At 49.2% G+C, this 11697-nt stretch overlaps 1 protein-coding gene and 1 long non-coding RNA gene across 4 annotated transcripts in view; one reads left to right on the top strand and one right to left on the bottom strand.

Annotated features, from left to right (window-relative positions):
- Positions 1–214: 214 nt before the first annotated feature.
- LOC116087344 lies at positions 215–2389 on the bottom strand. Its single transcript, XR_004117380.1, has 3 exons — positions 2172–2389; positions 1699–1872; positions 215–420 (listed from the first exon to the last, which is right to left on the bottom strand). It is a non-coding gene; the product is annotated as an uncharacterized LOC116087344 (long non-coding RNA).
- Positions 2390–3814: 1425 nt separating this feature from the next.
- Mapk4 (mitogen-activated protein kinase 4) overlaps positions 3815–11697 on the top strand; it is a 152401-nt gene continuing 144518 nt past the window's right edge. The window contains exon 1 of one of the 3 annotated variants that reach the window (XM_031366015.1): positions 3815–3943. The gene's annotated coding sequence lies outside the window, so the exon portion shown is untranslated. Of the gene's footprint in view, positions 3944–4682; positions 4851–5013; positions 5159–11697 lie in introns of those variants that run through there. The other 2 variants (XM_031366018.1, XM_031366017.1) reach the window with 2 other exon arrangements.

Here is an 11697-nt window from a genome sequence, read left to right as displayed (position 1 = left end):
GCTCTCTCTTTTTCTCTCTCTCCCCCCTCTCTTTCCGCACCACTACCCCTACTCCCTCTCAATTAAACCTCTTACACATGGAACTGTTTAGGCCTAGTGTGGTACTTCCAGATGCGACCGCCTTTCCAACACATCACCCCTGCCTCTGCCTCTCTCTTTTTGGGACCATGCCTAGCTCCAGATTTACTTTGGAAAGGCCATCGATGACAAACCATTACAATTCTTCATTATGTTTATTGTTTGGAAGGAGAGAAGCATGGGTGGACATGGTCAGAGGACAGCTTCCTGGAGTGTGTTCTCTCCTACCAGGTAAGATCCTGGGTATCAAATACAAGTGACTAGGCATTGGCAGCAATCCCTCTATCTGCTGAGCCATCTTGCAGGCTCTTAAACCAGTTTTGATCGCTGCTGTGTATAATCCTGTAGTGAGGAAAGCGGGTAGAGGCGAGAGAAGAATTTTTGTAGAAAGATGTTCTTGAGGGAATGAGGAAATGAGACCGTGTCCGCAAGGCCAATTCGACTCAGATACAGCAGGGGCATTTGTGTTTGTTTACTGGTGAAGGAACAAACTCTTAGAGATGGGTAGAGACTGAACAGAGGGATGCCTGCATCCTAAGCTTGCTCTCTAGCCTGGATTCACAACCGCAGCCTAGAGCAAGGACAGTGTGTTTATAGTAAGTAGTCAGAGGGAAGGCAGGCGACAGACAGCAGAGAGACCTGTAGTCACTCTGGCTTCCTACGCACGAACATTTCCTAGGTAATTCTGGTGACTGTGAAGGCTTCAAATGGCCAGCCCATTGTTAAAACTGTGCAACCCAAAACAAAGAGCCACTTGCCTCCGGTCTCCAGGTCTGCACCTGCATCTTGGATTTCATCTTCGCCATAGAACAAAGGCATTTATTTCTAGAGCAGCCTGAAATGACAGAGGGGAGGGCGTGGCCTCTGATTGGTAGGCCTGAAGCCTGAAGCCTTAGGCCAGACTGAAGCTGTAATAATCCCTCCCATAGTCTGCCTCATTTCCCTACAGATGGGCTTGAACACTGTGTGTGTGTGTGTGTGTGTGTGTGTGTGTGTGAGTGTGTGTGTGTGCATGTGTGTTCATGTGTGAGTATGTATGTGTTTCACAAGTGGCACTTGCTTCAGATCCAACAGGGCTAAAAAACAGAGAGAAGAGGAGGGACAGAGAGACTGAAAGAGGATGGAAGAAAAAGAGAGAAACAGGAAGAGGAAGTGGGAAAGGGAGAGGGCGGGAGAGAAGGAAAGAGGGAAAGAGGACAGAGGAGTTACAGAGAAGTTGGTACCCTAGCTAGCCACTGTGGGAGTCTGTGTCCAGACTTATGCAGTGGGGCATGGGGTAGAATGATGTGGAGGCAGGAGGGGTGGGGGAGGGGAAAGGGTGGGGAGGGGGAGGGGGACGCAGGAGGGGCGGGGAGGGGACTTTGCAAAGGGACAGAGGTTTGCTTTTTATGCCCTTGCTGAGGGCTCTACCGCTAAAGTCCAGGATTCATAGGTTTCTCAAGTCGGATCAGTCCTCATCTTGGGAGAGAGGACACAGGCAAAAAAGCCAGCTCCTCCCTGGAGCGGAGGGCACTGAGTAGAAGCCACTGTTAGGTAGTCTGGGGGTTTTAGTTTTCCTCACCTCCTAAACCGGAGTCAAAGGGAATGCGCCGGTATGAATCTGGCAGGCAGGGTATTTACCTGTTCCCCTATCCTCCAGGACTACACAGAGGTTGGTGCCCTGGCTAGCCACTGAGGTAGTTGGTGTGTCCAGACACAGGCAGTGGGGCACAGGATAGAGTGACTCCGTCGTCCTGGCGGCTACTCTCAGTGATTAACATTTGCCTCCTCCAGCTATTTCTTCAGGAGCCTCCTCTGAGGAATGAAAATAAGGACTCACTAGTTTCCTAAGAGCAGCATCAGCAGGAGGAAGACCCTCCCCCCACCCCCACGTTACAAGCCTGACGGGAGGAGTCTAGGTAGGCTCTCGGTTCTGATCCCGCCCCTGGAGTTCTGCAGCATTGGACCCTGATATTCGAATGTATATTTCATAGTCTCTCATCCCACAGTTTGGAGGATCATGCATTTGCTATGCATGATCCATTCACTCACGCTCATCACAAGGAGAAAATTATATTTCTCTCGTGGCCAAATGGAAGAGATAAATTACTCACGTGGACAAGCACACTGTCGTAAGGAGCAGTTTCCAGACCCCAGACTCCGAGCTAAAACACACAGAAGGGAGACCCCGAGGCCTCCAGTTGTCACACCTGCGGTGCCCACTCACCAGACCCTCAGGTGATACATGGATTTACTTGTAGGGAGGGGGAATATTTGCCCTTTTGTCTCTTTTGCATAGAACGAGCATCTTGAGGCCTCTTTTTCTTCCATCCTAGCAGAGATGTTAGAAAAAGGAATATATCAACACAGAACACTTCATATTTATGCACACTTGCTGAATTGATAACACTTATTTGTAATGAAAATTAAGTAAGCAGAATATTAAAATGTTCTCTAGGGAAGGCGCGTTGAAATGTCTGACTACAGACACACCATCCCTAGCCTTACCTCCTCTTTTAGATCAATCCAAGTCCAGGTAACTCCTCTCTCCAATCTAACTCTATAGTTAGTCCCAAACCTCTTGGCTACCTACCTACATAGGATTAATGACAAGGATATCTGCACAGAGATTCCAGCTCCCATCTGTTCCCTTTATAGGACTACCACCGAGTTAAGCGCTTGTTACAGCTTCCAAAGCAATCCCACCGTTTCTAAGTTTTACATTTTTATCCATGTTACCCTTAGTGCGATTATACAACCCACATAATTTCACCAGTTATTGAGTATCTATTAAGTACCACAAATTGTACCGCTCTCCGGCCCAGGACGAGGCAGAAATAAACACATGGTACATTAGACTTGATTAAGTGTTCAAGCGCAGCCCCCACTCTCTGGGTGCTTTGGTTGCGAGGAGGGAGAATTCACGGGCAGCCAAAGACACTGGTGACCTCATTATACAATATTTAGTTCATCACGTTCCCCCACCCCCACCCCTACCCCATAGCTTCGGAGAGCAGCTTCCCGTTTTAAAGGAATGCGGTCACACAATGACGCATCTACCTGCTGGAAGACGGCTCAAACACCAGTCACTAGCAAGTTTGGGGTCTGAGGCTTCTTTTTTTTTTTTTTCTGGCTACCAAAGTCTCGGTTCCCATCTGAGAGTTTTACTTAGACCCGGCGAACCAGGACGAATGAGCAGCCTAGGAGATCTGCCGCACACGCAAGGCCTCCTAGTGACCTGAGCTCCCGTAGCGCCCCCAAGACCCCTCGGCCAGGGGTGGCTCCCGCCCACTCAGGTTTCCCCCTGCCTGGAGCGGTCCAGTTCCAACCGGCTCTTTCTCCCCGCCCTCAGTCTCCGCGGCTTTGGTAGAAGAGGCTGACCCGAAGCAAAGACTAAGCTCCAGCCGGGGTCTCAGGGAGAGCCGCACATCCCGCCATCCCTTCCTCGGGAGCGGGCTTTGAGGGGACCTCCAACCCTTGCAGGAGTGAGGACCCGCTACAAGAGCGACAGGGGCTCTGAAGAGCAGGTGCCCGGCGGGAAGGCCAGGCTGTCCCCGGGACCGGGCGTCCACTCAGGAGCTACAGAAGCCTGGCTGCTCAGGAGAGGCCGCCTCCCGGTCTGGGTCCCCAGCTGGGTCCCGGGTGCGGTGGCCCAGGCTCCAGCTGTCCCCGCCGCAGCAGGTGGGGGCCCGCGGGCCGGGGCAGGGGCGGGGCTGGGGGCGGAGCCGCGGCGGGGGCAGTGCGGGCGGGGGCGGGGCTCGAGCCCGAGCCGGACTGTCGGGGAGCCGGCGGGAGCTCGGCCGCGCCAGGGCTGGTGCAACCAACCGGGCGGAGAGCGCCGGCGCCGCGGCCGCAGACAAAGGGCCGCCGCGCTCCGTCTGCCTCGGTGAGTGGCTCCCTGCTTGCCCGCTTTCTTTCTCTCGCTGCCCGCGCCTCGCGGAGTTCAGCCGGCTCCGGAGAGCTGGGAACTGGCAAAGGACCGGGGACTTCCCGGCTCACTCTGCACCCCAGCCTCACCTGACCCGTGATTTCCACCCCCCCCCCTGCGTCCCCGCACCCCCGCGAGGCCGAGCAGACACCCAACTCGCGACTTTCGGAACGCCGGCCACCGTCTCCGGTGGGACCCACCCCGGCCGCCCTCGGTGACCTCTTCTTCCGCGCACCGTGCGCGGGTGCTGTCCCTGGCTCCCCAGTTTGGGTTGGGAAGGTGGCCGCTGGGCTCTTCCGTGGGTGTGTGCGAACGAAGACGACCTAGGGGCTGGGCGCCGGGAGGGGACCCCACCCCTTGGGGACAGCGCGCGTTCGGGGTGGCGGAGGGGCGGTTCGCGAGTTCTGATTTGGATGTGAGGGTCTGGTTCTGTCCCCTGTTCAAGGGTTAGCCTTGCATTTTTGCCCCGACCGCACCCGAAAGAGGCGCCCCTTCTGTGGGGTCGGTGGCCCCGGGAGGGAGAGGACCGCGCTGCTTTCTCCAGCTGGGCTGCTCCGAGCCCGCAACGGTTGGGGAGGGAGGGCAGTGCGGGCAGCGACTGGGGGCTGACATCACTGCTCAGTCCCGGCCGGCTCCCTCTGCCTCTAGCCGGCTTGATCTCCATCAGAAAAAGAATCGGAAGCCCGGCGGGCTTTTGCTTTTGTTCTCCGTGCTACTCTTGATTCCTTGGAGAAACCTGGATGGGTGGTTACCCAAAGAGGGGGTTGTGGTGAGCGTTCCAGGTGCTCCCCTGCGGGGGACAATCCTGGCAAGGGGGGCTTTCTAGCCCCTAGATTCCGGCTGCTCAGCTTACCCCGGAACAGAGGTAGGTACAGCTTCCCAAAAGAGCGCGATTCCTGCCGCGGCCGCGCTGTCACGCGCCTCTCCTGCACTCTGGAAAGCGCTACCTCGAGAGGTTTGCATTTCCATTCATGGATCTGTGCCTGGGTTTTGATGAATGTCCTCTCTGCCAGGTTCTCTAAGAACGAGTGCTGCCTGCCATTCGGTTTTTGTGGCCCTTTTTACTGGAGGCCCTACTGTGTGCAGGGCAACAGGACAACAGTCTTCTTCATTTCAGAGATGCTCGTTAAGCACCTACTATGCGCAAAGACGGGTGTGCCGTGACGTTTTCAGGTACTTGTTTGACGTTTGACAGGTACTTGTTGAGTATTTCCGATGTTTGAGGAAGCTGTGTTATGACCCTGTTACTGTAATTATTATTCACGAAGAACCTAATATGTAAAGGACTCTTTTTTTTTTTTTTTTGCCAAACCGGAGCCTAGTGTACTGCGCGGGCTGGGGAGGCAGAGGTGGGAGTGTGGTGTGGTGGGGGGCGAAGTAGATAGACACAAGAAGGGGAGAATATCATGGGTCTTCAACTTCCGGAGAAAACTGCATTTTAACTTTGTAGATTATGGTGTGGCGTTGAGAAGAGCTTGTCTCTCCACACCGGGCAATTTAAGATTGAATGCTTGAGAGTTGGTCTGACTGGAACACGGCAGAATAATGAAGAGAAAGAACTTTGCTATTTGTAACAGAAAATGGAACAAAGTTGTATGTGGCAAAACCTTAGTGCTAAAAAGTGGGATCTAAGTTGAAGCAGACAGACAGACAGATGGACAGCCAACTCAGGAAGGACGGAATGAAGAAGGAAGAAAGATGGGGCCAGTTAAGCTTACTTCAGCCAGGCAGCTCACACTGACACCAGGACCAAAGCAGGCTCCTTAATCTCCAAATGGTCGAGAGATCTGTTACGAGATTTGAAGAATTATCCTCCGATCTTGATTCCCACCGTCCAGAAAATTATACATTCTCAATATAATGGCAAATATTTAAGTGTGTCTTTGTTATAGATACTCCAATCAGGAAAATGTAGTCTAAGACACAGCCCTTCCCCGGCAGGACCTGTGAGAGTTCATGAGATGAGTACAATGGCAGCTTGGGCACCAAAAAAGGAAATCCAGTAACATGCTTGAAAAAACAAAAATCTATAGAATTGTGGCTTTCTTTTAAAACCAGAAGTGGAGAATTTCCATTTGTTCTGTGTGTTTATCTCTTGACATTGACTTCTAGCAGTTTCTGGTAACAGCTTAATTCCAGCTTCTTGATATACAATATACTTTTTCTTCTTCAAATTGTTTCTGATTTCCATCTTAAATTCTTTTAAAACTACGTGGCATTATCTTTGTTATATACTTGGACCCTCACGCCTACCCCCACCTCCACCTCCATTCTCAACAGTCTTTTTCTAGAAGTAGACCTGTTAGAAAAACTTCATAGAAAACTTGGTGAGCTCAGAAATGAATGTGCTCAGTAGTGAGGAAAGGGAAGAAATACTAAAGGAGACCAGCAACAGAGAAAGCGTAAGGTAAGGATGATACAGGATTCCAGTTGAGGGAAATGGCAGTTAGCAAAAGTGTCTGGGCGAACAGACCGGGTTTTAGAGCCCTTAGAAGGGACGAGGTGTCCACCTGGACAGGTTTCCATTCGTTCACTAGAGACGTGCCGCCTGAGAGACTTTCGTGTTGGACTTTAGATGTAAGTGTGGGCATCGCCCCGTTCCAGGTTCCGGGAGCTCCTCTAGTTGCCCCAGCAGCTGGCCAGCCCTGCACCCCTCCCCCATTCCTTCTAGCATTCCTGACGTGTTTTCACCTGAGCTGAGCTTGGCTGTAATCTTCCTCAGGCCAAGAATGTGCCTCCTTTTGCTCCCTGCATCTCTCCTGTTCTGCATGCAACTGCAGGTCCTTGGAGTAGGTGATGCACTTCGTGTCTCCGCTGCCCATTTCGTCGCCCTCTCCCTCCCCTCTCAGGTCCTCCGGTCCTTGTCACCACTTGCAGCTAGCTGCTCCAGGCAGGCCTTGCACTGTTTGAAAACTGGTCTCAGGGGGAAACAGTCTGTTACCCATCACTTTGTCCTGAATGTGAATGTAGGTCACTGTTCTGTCTTCAGGGGTCTTTGTTCTTTAAGCCTCATTAGAGAATGAAAAGCTGCCTCTTCTGTGCTGGGACTGCCAGGGCTAGAAGCTGCTGGGTTGGCAGCGTGACTTTTGTGGCACTCCTTGAAACGTCACTTCAGACCCATGATCCATACACATCTGGAGGCTTCAATCTTTTTGTTTTTGTTTTTGTTTTTGTTTTGCACAGGGTCTCGCTATGTAACCCTATGCTCATGGATGATCCTGAACTTGAGATTTTTCCTTTCTGAGTTTATTTTGTGCTGGGATCACAGACATGTTCCATCACGTCTAGCTTCCCCCTCTTTGAAGCAGTGGTTCTCAACCTGTGGATTGTGAGCCTTTGGGGTGTGTGTGTGTCACATATCAGATATCCTATACATCAGCTATTTGCATTATGATTCATAACAGTAGCAGAATTACAGTTATGAAGTTGCAATGAAATTCCTCTATGGTTGAGGGTCACCACAGCATGAGGAACTGTGTTAGTGGATTATGTCATCAGGAAGGCTGAGAACCACTCTCAGAGGCTTCATTGCTTTTTATAGTGGGGTAGTAGTGGATGTCAGACTATAGCTCTTTGTGAGCCACCTCTCAACTTACGCCTTCACACGCTCTCTCCCAAGGTCTAGAGATTTGTTATTTTACAGTGGGAGTCTCTGTCTGTCTCCACGAATGCTCGTTACTTCAAGACAGATTTTTTTTCTTTTTCTCTTTTGGTTTTTTCGAGACAGGGTTTCTCTGTGTAGCCCTGGCTGTCCTGGAACTCACTCTGTAGACCAGTCGGGCCGCGAACTCAGAAATCTGCCAGCCTCTGCCTCCCGAGTGCTGGGATCAAAGGCGTGCGCCACCACTGCCAGGCTCTCAAGACTCCTAACTGCAGTTCTCAGACTTGGAGATTGTTTGTTAAAGGAATAGCAACAGCCTTCCTCGCAGAAACACCTTGTCTAGCGTTTAGTTATGTCTGTGGCTTCTCCCCATCGGATGCTGGAGGCCTTGTGTAGCCCACCCTTTTCCAAATGGTAAAAACCCGTAGCATCTCCAGAGATCAACCCATGCCCCCTGGGAGGAAAGTTACTCCTGCCTGAGGAGCACTGTTCTTGGGAGTCCTGGATAGTGTGTATCATGCTGTAGTGTAACTCTCTGGGAAAGGCTTTATTTAGTGTCGCTTGATTCTTTTCAGTAAAAGCGACTTAATAAATGTAGAACTTTCCATATAAATAATTTCAGGTCAGAATTAACATTCCCAGTCAGCACGCATACTCATTCAGTAATCGTATTGTTAGATCCGTTTTTGAAGCCGTTCTTCCTGTCTCAATCCCCCCCCACCCCCGGCAGTGTAGATCTAACGGATCTACCCTAAGTGCGGGTAGCAGAACCATCTTTGGCAGCAAGCCTACCCTACAGGAGCACCTGAGCCCGCTACTTGGGCCCTAGCTGGTGGGCAACAGCAGGGTAGGAAAGAGAGGGTGGAGATTGAGTTCTGCAGGGATTTACTTATGTGGTTTGGAGATGCTTATTTAAGAAAAAGGTAGCCGGGCGTGGTGGCGCACATCTTTAATCCCAGCACTTGGGAGGCAGAGGCAGGCGGATTTCTGAGTTCTAGGTCAGCATGGTCTACAGAGTGAGTTCCAGGACAGTCAGGACTATACAGAGAAACTCTGTCTTGAAAAACCAAAAAAAAAAAAAAAGAGAGAGAAAAAGGTAAGGGGGCGGGAGAGATGGCTCAGTGGTTAACAATGGCTCTTCCAGAGGACCCTGGTTCAATTCCCAGCACCCACACAGCAACTCACAGTTGTCTGTAACTTCAGTTCCAGGGGATCCAGCACCCTCACAGACATACATGCAGGCAAAACACCAATGCACATGACATAAGAGGTAAATAAATAATATCTAAGTAAAAAAGAAAGAGGCAAAATAGCCAGCCTTGAATGGTGTTCTTGGACAACCAAGTACGGGGCTGTGAATTTCAGCTTCAGTTTGCTAACTGGGAAAGCCATCTCTGGGTAGGAGGCAAGCACGAACAGGGTACTAGAAACTTTCTTTGTGCTGGACTAGTTGGAGCTTAGAGGAGCTTTTCAGGTGCTATCCCAGATCATAGAAAGGTGAGTCAAGTTCCAGGGTGATCTGTACTTCTGCTCCCATCTGCTTTAAAACCGAGAACTTAACCTGTACAGGGCTTCATCTGCCTCAGGCTCTCAGCCTCAGCCTCTCAGCCTCAGCCTCAGCCTCAGCCTCAGCCTCAGCCTCAGCCTCAGCCTCAGCCTCTCAGCCTCAGCCTCAGCCTCAGCCTCAGCCTCAGCCTCAGCCTCAGCATCAGCATCAGCATCAGCATCAGCATGAGCATGAGCAGCATCTCTGTAGGATGGGAAGAGGGTGAGGCGGGTCTAGAGTCAGCAGAATTGGAGTTGCCATGATAGAAGCCACTTTTGCGCCGAGCAGTCATTGTCCGACTTGCCGCTTCGGAAAGTGAATGAAGTGTGTCTTCAGGTCATGGAGTGGTCTCTGAAGAGGTTCAGTAAGAGTTCGTTGATTTAGATTTCTCTTTTGGATTTCCCAAGCTTAGAGGGAGATGTGTTCGTGCTTTAAAACAGACTGAGTGGGGAATATTCATCTTCTTATGTTTCGGGAGTGGGGGCAAAGCAATTTAAGCACTTTTAAGTAAGTGATGAAACTTGAAAAACTATATTTTAGATTTCTAATTAATTTTTCAGTAAACTAACTGATCTCTTGCCTTAGATTAGAGCAATCTAGTTTCATTATATTAATACACCTGGCTCTCGGTGAGGTTAATCAATCGATGCACCAATGTCCAGATTAACAACAACGGCAAAAACAAAAAAACAAACAAACAGAAAACAAAACCCTATACAGGAAGATTTGCTATTACAAGGGACATTTAAAAAATACTATTCCTTTTACTTTTAAACTGATAATTTATATGAGCATTTTAAAGAGTTGAGAGCTATTGAGGTTTTTTGTCTTTGCTTTTTCCCCAGAAACTAGAATGCAAGGAGATTTAGGGTTCCCTGGTCAGCCGTCCTTGCTCGTCATGTAAGGAAGGAAACCAAGGCAGAGAGCAGTCAGATGCTTGCCAGGGTTACAGAGAGGTTCCCTGAGGAGGCCAGGCCTGGCAGCTGGGCGGTTAGCCTGTCTCTTCATGCTCCGTGCTTCTGGGGTACTCTTCCGTCTTCCTGGTTGCCGGAGCTTGTTGGTGGAAAATCGAGGAGGCAGGAAAAAGGTCTAATGATTTGCCTTCTTTCCAGGGCGTCTCATTCTGAGAAAGCAACTCACAGGTTCAAACTAATTACACGGGTGCCAGCCATATGCGTACACAAGCCTAGTTCTGAGAACAACTGCTGGAGAGCTCCAACAGTTGTGTTGAGTGAATGGAGTTATCTTTATAGAGCTTTATTTTAAGATATCTTTACAGTGATTGATGAGAATAATATTTATGTTTCTATTTGAGAAAGTAATTAATGCATAGTTGTGGAGGTATCAAGAATAAACAAGTCTATCTATACCCTGCTCATAGTTGGCTTTTTTACGGTTTTTAGTGGTTTCCTTGGCTCATTTTAAAATATAATTGAGATCATATTGTGTGTGTGATTTTAATTTTAATCCTTTTTCCAGGTAATACTAGAACAAATGATATCTATGATTCAAACTCATGGTGAATATAATTTTAGTGAATGGGTAATTTGGTATTTGCAAGTTCCTTCATTTATCCCAACACTTTACTATTAGTGGATATTAAATTTCTCTCCAAGTTCTCCCCACTGGCTCATTGTGCCTGTACTCTTTCGACAACTTGGGTTATTGGTTTTTGTTTTTTGTTTTTTTTTCCTGTGACATATTCACAGAGAGAGAAATTACTTAGCTGAGGGTGTGAGCACACTGTATTAAATGTCTTTTTGAAAGGGGCATGCTAGTTTGTACTCTCGGTAGCATGCTGTTAATGATGGAATTTCCTCACACTATTGAGAGTGCATAGTACTCTATGTTTCTGTATTTGATGAGTTAGTTTTATTGATTACGTTGCGTTTTGGTGAGTTACTTTTTTATCTGGTTTCGTGTGTGTGTGTGTGTGTGTGTGTGTGTGTGTGTGTGTGATTAAACACCACCACCACCTGTGTTTAAGACCATTTCTCAAAAGGGGAAAAAAACCCCACTATGCCTCAGATTTCAAAGGTAACCTCAGAATTCTATGAACAATTGTATCCAATGGTCTATGATGGCAGAATCTCAATGTCCTGTTTATTCAGAGTAGAGGAGCTGCTTATGAATTACTGAAGAAGGCTTAAGAAAGAGAGGCAACTCGTGAAGACCAACATTCAAAGCTTAAGGAGCGCTTAAGGATGAAGGTATACAAACCTGGGGGCTGGGGGTGAGAAGACCAACATACAGCGAGCCTTTGCTGAGCTTCATCCCTACCTCAGCCTGTCAAGGGAAATGTGGCAGACAGAAAGCTAGACGTCCAAATTCACACACCCCTACAGTCACAGCTCTTCACAGGTGTGTGACCTGCCTTGGTTGTGTCTGTGGCCTTGAAAAGTGTAGGCGTTAATTCAAAGATGACAGCCATATCTGTTCTTGCTCTATCCCAAATGACCGACACAAAGACCTATTCAATTTATTAGCAAGCTTTAAACCTAGGCTGGGCTATTCTACCTCTCTAATGCCCTGTGACTTAGCAGTCTGGTCCTTCCCTGGCTTGCT

The sequence above is a fragment of the Mastomys coucha genome, unplaced genomic scaffold, assembly GCF_008632895.1.
Source record: "Mastomys coucha isolate ucsf_1 unplaced genomic scaffold, UCSF_Mcou_1 pScaffold13, whole genome shotgun sequence".
NCBI lineage: Eukaryota > Metazoa > Chordata > Mammalia > Rodentia > Muridae > Mastomys > Mastomys coucha.
Note: the sequence above shows the minus strand (reverse complement) of the source record. Positions and strands in the feature narration are given on the sequence as shown.